This window comes from Papio anubis, chromosome 7 (assembly GCF_008728515.1).
Source record: "Papio anubis isolate 15944 chromosome 7, Panubis1.0, whole genome shotgun sequence".
In the NCBI taxonomy this organism is placed as follows: Eukaryota; Metazoa; Chordata; class Mammalia; order Primates; family Cercopithecidae; genus Papio; species Papio anubis.
In genome coordinates this window covers 66493178-66500705 of record NC_044982.1, presented here as the reverse complement: position 1 = coordinate 66500705, position 7528 = coordinate 66493178, and positions in this window count along the sequence as shown.

Here is a 7528-nt window from a genome sequence, read left to right as displayed (position 1 = left end):
TGCCAGATTCAGTTTGCTTTTGTTGAGATTTTATTTTGTGTCTATATTCAGAGTAGATATTGATCTGTAGTCTTCTTGTCTAGCTTTAGTATCTTTGTCTAGTTTTGAAGTTAGTCCAACACTAACTTCAAGGAGTAAGTAGTGAAGTGTTCACTGTTTTTTTGTTTTTTGTTTTGGACAACATCTCACTGTGTTGCCCAGGCTGGAGAGTGGTGGCACAATCATGGCTCACTATAGACTCCAACTCAAGTGATCCTTCCACCTCAGCCTCCCAATTACCTAGAGCTACAGGCATGTACCACCATGCTTAGCTCATTTTATTTCTTTATTCTTTTTTTTTTTTTTTTTTTCGTAGAGATGGAGTTTCACTATGTTGACCAGGCTGGTCTTGAACTCCTACCTTGAACTCCCAACGTTCTGGGATTACAGATGTGAGTCATCATTCCTGGCCCTGCTCTTCTATTTTTGGAAGACTTTGGGGAGCAATGGTATTTATTCTTAAATGTTTGGTACAATTCACAAGTGATGGCATTTGTTTGTGGAGTTTTATTGTGGGAAGTTTTTGTATATAGTTTTTCTTTGCCCTTGTAAGATTTTAGTGGCTGAAAACCACAAATTTATGATCTTACAATTCTAGAGTTAGCAGTCCAAGCACAGTTCTTCCTGAATTAAAATAGAGGTGTCAGCAGTCCTACATTTTTTTTTTCTGGAACTTCTGGGGGAGAATCCACTTTCTTGTCTTTTCAGGTTTCTAGAGGACACTTACATTCCTTGGCTCATGGTTCCCTTCCTCCATTTTCAAAGCCAGTGATGTTATATTTCTCTGGCCATTCTTCCATAGCCACATCTTGCTCTGATAACAGCTGGCAACAGCTCTCAGCATTTAAGGACTCAATTATATTAGACCCACTGATTGAGTTAATCTTCTCATCTCAAATTCCTCAACTGAATCACATATGCAAAATCTCTGTGTAAGGCAACATATTTACAACCTACAGAGTTTAAAATAGACTTTTTTGGGGAGTCATAATATTGCCCTACCACTTTTTAAATGACTAATTCAATCGTTTTAATTGTTGTATGTCTATTTAGATTTTCTATTTCTTCCTCACTCAATGTAAATAGTTTTTGTCTTTTTAGAAATTTGTTCATTTGATCTAAGCTATCTAATTTGTTGGCATATAGTATTTCACAGTGTTGTCTTATTTTTCTTTCTATATCTTACAATTAGGGATGATTCCCCCCTTCATTGCTGTTTTAATAATTTGCATATTTGCTTTAATAATTTGTATATTCTCTCTGCTTATTTCTTGGTCAAACAAAAGCCCTGTTAATTCTGATCATTTAATTTCTCTACTGTGTTTCTATAACTATTTAACTTGTTTATGCTCTAATCTTTATTAGATCTTTCCTTTTGCCTGCTTTGGTTTTAGTTTGCTTTCCTTTTTCTAGTTCTTACAATGGAAAGTTAGACTAATAATTTAACATCTTTCATGTTTTTTAATATAGAGGTTACAACAGTATTTTCCGTCTAGTTAATACTTTAGATGAATAACTTACATGTTAGTGTTTGTCTATGAAAGTATTTTCTAATTTCCCTTGTGATTTCTTCTTTGATTCATTGGTTGTGTAGAAATAAGTTGTTAATTTTCAAAATATTTATGAACTCTTCAATTTTCTTTTAGTATTAATTTCTAATTTCTAACATGGTCAGAAAAGATATTTTATATGATTTTTAGCCCTTTTAAAATTATTGAGGCATTTTTATGGCATAACATTTGGTAAATCCTAGAGAATGTTTCAAATGCATTTGAAAATGTCTATTCTGATGCTTCTAGGTAGAGTGCTCTATACACTCTTTTAGTTCTAGTTGGTTTATAGATCTTCTATTCTCTTATTTCAGTTGTTAGTCTTATGAAGGATCCTTTGGTTGTGATGAATCATTTTTCTCTGTCTGCTTTCAAGATTCTCTCTTTATCTTTGTCTTTTTACATTTTGCCTATGATATATCCAGATGTGGATCTTTTTGTGCTTACCTCACTTAGCATTTTTTTTGCATTTCTTGGATGTGTAGGTTGTTGTTTTATTTTTCTATTATCATTTATTCAAAAATTCTTTATGTCCTTTCTATCTCTCCCCTTCTTTTTGGACTCCTGTTATGCATTCTTTTCTTTTTCTTTTTCTTTTCTTTTCTTTTTTTTTTTTTGGTAATCTTGGTGGTATCCTAGAAGTCTCTGAGGCTTTGTTCATTTTCTTTATTCCTTTTATTTCTGTATGTGTTTCAGACTTCATAATATTAATTGAAATCTTCAAGTTCACTTATTCTTTTTTCTGATACCTCAAATCTGCTGTTGATTCCTTCTAGTGAATTCATTTAAGTTGTTGAACATTTTGACTCTAAATTCACTATTGTATTTTTCAATATTTACTATCTTTACTGATATTTTCAGCTTTGTGAGACATCATTGTTACTAATTCATTAAATATTTTAGACATGGTTCTGTTCTTTGAACATATTTGTAATAGCTGATATACAGTCTGTCTAATTAGTTAAAAATCTGGGCTCTTCAGAGATAGTGTCCATGAGTTGAGTCTTTTTCCTGCTTATGGACTATGCCTTCCCATTTCTCTTATTTTTTGTGGTTGAAAACTATATATTTTGTAATATATCATAGATACTCTAAAAGTGGTATCTTTCTCCTTTCCCAGGACTTTTTGTTTCTGCTATTTTTTGTTGATAGCTTTTTCTTGTTCTTGTTGTAGTTCTTGTTTTTTCTTTAGTTACTTTTTCAGACTATTTAAGGTCTTTATTTTTTATGTGTGCAGACACTAAAGTTTCTCCTTGGATAAATGATAAGTCAATGATCAGACAGCGGATTTGTTAATTACCTTAAGCCAATAAATATCCATTCATTCCTGAGGGGTTCTGTTTATGTTTGGGGGCACATCTTTAACATTCTGGAAGTTTTCAATTCTGTCTTAGTCTTCGCTTTGTTCTTGTCCAGAGCCTCCAGGTCAGCCAGAGGTGAGAGATTAGGATAATACTCTTAGGTATTATCTGGACATGTCTACAGATCTGTATGTGTGTGTGTCTGTCCTTCTAGATTCTTAAAACTCTTCAAAGTTCTGTGGATACTTTCTTCCCTAGATTTTCCTTTTATATTTTTGGCCAATCTCTTGTTTGCCCAAATTGGCATCACTACTTCAGGAAGCTGTGATTTTAACTGATTTCTGCTAATTGTTTTAAGCAAACATCCTAAGAAAAAGACTTTTTTCCCCCCAGAGCTTCACAGAAAGCTCTGAATCATGTCAAATAAAGATAAACCTTGTGATCGAGGCTTTCTCAGGAGCTGTCTCAGACCAAATAGTAACAGTTCCCCGAGGAGGGTCTTTTTGATTTGCTCCAAAACTTTTCTGCTTCTTCCAATATTTGTATACTGATGCAGATTTTGGTAAATAGGGATAGGTTAAGTGAAAATGCCTATTGATATCCTTTGCCCATGGAGTTTAATGAGGTTATATGTTTTTTGCTTGTTGATTGAACAGACACTTCTTAAAAGAAGACAAGCAGCCAACAAAGATTTAAAAATGGTCATCACTAATCATAACAGAAATTCAAACCAAACCCACAATGAGATGCCATATCCCACCAGTCAGAATGGTTTTTGTTAAAAAGTCAAAAAATGACAGTTGTTAGCAAGGCTGTGAAGAAATAGGAACACGTATACACTACTGGTGGGGATATAAATTTGTCTAACTATAGTGGAGAGAGGTTTGGAGATTCCTCAAAGAATAGAGAGGTGAACTACCATTCAAGCCAGCAATCCCACTATGTGAGATGTACCCAAAGGAAAATTAATCTTTATACCTAAAAGATATGTGTACCTATATGTTCATCACAGTGCTATTGATGATAGCAAAGGCATGGAATCAACCTTGGTGCCCCTCAGTGGAGGACTGAATAAAGAAAATGTGGTACATGTATGTATTATTCTGTTCTCATGCTGTTGATAAAGACATACCTGAGAATGTGTAATTTATAAAGAAAAGAGGTTTAATTTACTCACAGTTCCACCTGGTTGGGGAGGCCCCACAATCATGGCAGAGGGCAAGGAGGAGCAAAGTCACATCTTACATGGTGGCAACCAAGAGATCCTGTGCAGGGGAACTCCCATTTATAAAACCATCAGATCTCATGAGACCTATTCACTGGAAAGACCTGCCCCCGTGATTCAATTACCTCCCATCAGGTCCCTCCCATGACATGTGGGAATTATGGGAGCTACAATTCAAGATGTGATTTTGGTGGGGACACAGCCAAACCATATCAATGTACCTTATGGAATACCATGCAGCCTTAAAAGCAATGAAGTCATGTCCTTCACAGCAACATAGATGCAGCTGGAAGCCATTATTTTAAGCAAACTAATGCAGAAACAGAAAATGAAATATTTATAAGTGGGAGCTAAACATTGTGTTAAAGTTCTTACTTATAAGTAGGAGCTAAACACTGTGTATATGTGGTCATAAAAATGGGAACAATAGATACTAGGGAACACAAGAAGGAAGAGAGAAGTAGGGGGAAAAGTTTGGAAAAAGCTACCTGTTGCTTATTATGTTCATTCCTGTGATGAATTCATTCATGCAACCAAACTTCAACATCATGAAATATTCCTTTTTGTAACAAATCTGCATAGGTGCCCTGATTCTAAAATAAAAGTTAAGGGAAAAGAAAAAAAAGGAAAATGCCACAAAGGTCACGGTCACTGTTCTTGCTGGCATTGAGCCTTTTTTTTTTTTTTTTGGAATAAGTAGTCCTTGAATTTTTACAGTCCTTTGTTTAGTATCATGAGTTCTGAAAGTGTTGCTCTTCCTAATTTTTCAAGTGTCCTAATGGTGTATTTTTGGAGGTCCTTTTTGCCATTGTATGAATGTTTCTAGAATACTACCTATCTACTTCCTAATATAATCAATGCTGAAATTAGCTAGAAAATTCTTGTTTCTTTATTCCACAACATATAATTTGAAGTAAAATTCTTTTATTTCCAATTAATATTAATTATGCAATCAGTTAATGTATTCTACTTTTCATGTGCTCTTTCCATTCTTTCCAAGTTTTTATAGTTGTTGTGTGTCAGAATTATCTAAGACTACTTGTTAAAATTATTTTTCCTGAGAAAAAATTTTTGGGGTACAAGCACAGATATTTATAATTTTCTAAGGACACCTGGTGACCCATATATTACTAGTTTGTGAACCACTGCTTTAATCTTTCCAGGAGGATTGGTATGCATATTTTGTATATTTTTTCTATGAAGAACCTGTTTAAAATAGTACATATGACATCTGTGTCTAAATATCAAGTTAGACTAGATATCAACTCTAACACAATTTCTTCTGGTTATATGCCAGTTATTTACATATACTCTTTTTACAGGCAATGCTGTAAGTAATATTTGAAATAAAATGAAGATAGGCATACATCTTGTCACATGATTTCACTGATAAAAATACAATTAATTTTTGGTACGGAAATGCAATGAAAAATACAGAATTTGGACTCAAATTAGACTAAGTTCAAGTCTTATTGTGTTCCTTACTATCTTCATGATTTCAGAAAATTCTCAAATCTTTCTGAACTTCACAATCTGTAGAAGGGGCACTATAATACTGACTTCATAGGGTGCTTGTGAGAATATTATGTCAAGCAATTAGCAGGATGTACCTGTAAATAATAGCTTTTAGATGTTACTAGCTAAGGAAACCTCTCCATATCACAAAAAGGATGGTACAGAAAGGTCTTTGTGTCTGGATTTCCAGAATACTGAGCCCAGTTACTGATGCATATTTTAGTATCCATTGAGAGGTATAAGTAGTCAGTTTCTCATATTATGAATTCTTTTGCTTAGTCACTGGCCATGGTCAGCTAGATGTTTACCTGCCTCATTTACTCTGAAGGCTTGTAGATTACATGGTTCTGAGAATTTAAAGGTTTTATCAGGCAGAATCTAATTTAACTTTTGTTCAGGATTGGCTTTTTTTCTTTATATGCTTCTCTTTTCTCTATGGTTTCTTTAATTCATCAGAACATATTGGCAGTTGTATATGATCCATTGCTATTATACATTCCTAAGCTACTTTATGTGTCAGGTAGATTTTCCTTTTCTCTTTTACTCTTATGTCTGATAATCATGTATATAGGTCCATTCTTGCATTATTATAAGGAAATGCCTGAGACTGGATAATTTATAAAGAAAACAGGTTTAATTGGCTCATGGTTCTGCAGGCTGTACAGGAAGCATGGCTGGGGAAGCCTCAGTCAGCTTACAATCATGGTGGAAGGTGAAGGGGAAGTAGGTACGTCTTACATGGCTGAAGCAGGAGGGAGAAAGAGGTGGGGAGGTGCTACACTCTTTTAAACAAACAAATCTTGTGATAACTAACTTACTATCATGGGAACAACATCAAAGGGGAAATGCACCCCTCTGATCCAATCACCTCCCACCAGACCCCCATCCAACATTGGGGGTTACAATTTGACATGAGATTTGGGCAGAGACACAAACTCAAACCATGTAATCATGTTACATATATAAAACTTGATATGTACATTTGTCATTTTTGATGACAATTTCCCTTTTCAATTTTGAGAAAATTCTCCTTTAAGTGTTATGTTGGCCATTGGGAGTTCCTTCTTTTTTATTTTAGAAGTCAAATGGACTGATCCTTTCTCTATAAACTTTTATAAAGTTAGTATACACTTGATATGGGCTTGATTTTCAGGACATTTCTCTCTGTGACTGAATCTTCAGCAACTGATGAAAATCGAAGTAATAGTCAAAATCTGTGGACTCAGCAGCAGTGATGGTGGAAGCATTCTTCTAGATAAGTAATTATCGCTTTTGGCCTTCTAGAACTGCCTTAGTTTCTGTCAGTTTTTCAAAATATCTCTTTTTAATTTATGTAACCACAGTTGCTTTCTATTGAATAGAAGTAAGAATCCCATTGGATGAAAAGCTTCTCATACTCTGATCCTATCCTTCTTGGCATCTTCATCACTTTGCCTGCCATTCTTGCTTAAATACTCTATCCAACAGCCACATTTAATTTCTTACTATAATACAAATAGTAAGCTTACAGTTTACAATAATATCTATGTTAGTTTTCAATAACGAATGAATTCTTACTCTGAGTTTACATGAGATCTTTTTGTTTAAAAGAGCACAGCCCCTCCACGCCACTTCTTGCTCCTTCTTTTGCCATGTGATCACCTGCTGCCCCTTTGCCTTCCACCATGATTGTATAAGTTGCTAGAAGAATTCTGTCCCTTGTAGTTGTAGGACTTGAGGCTGTTTACTTGCTGGGTTTAAGCTAAGGGCCATTTCCTGCTTCTCCAGGCTGCAGAATTCCTTTGATCATGATTTCCTTTCTCTATCTTCAAAGCAGGAAATGGCAGGCCAAGTCCTTGTCATGTATTATCTTTCTGATTCTTCCTTCATCATCATATCTCTCTTTGACCTCAGCCAGT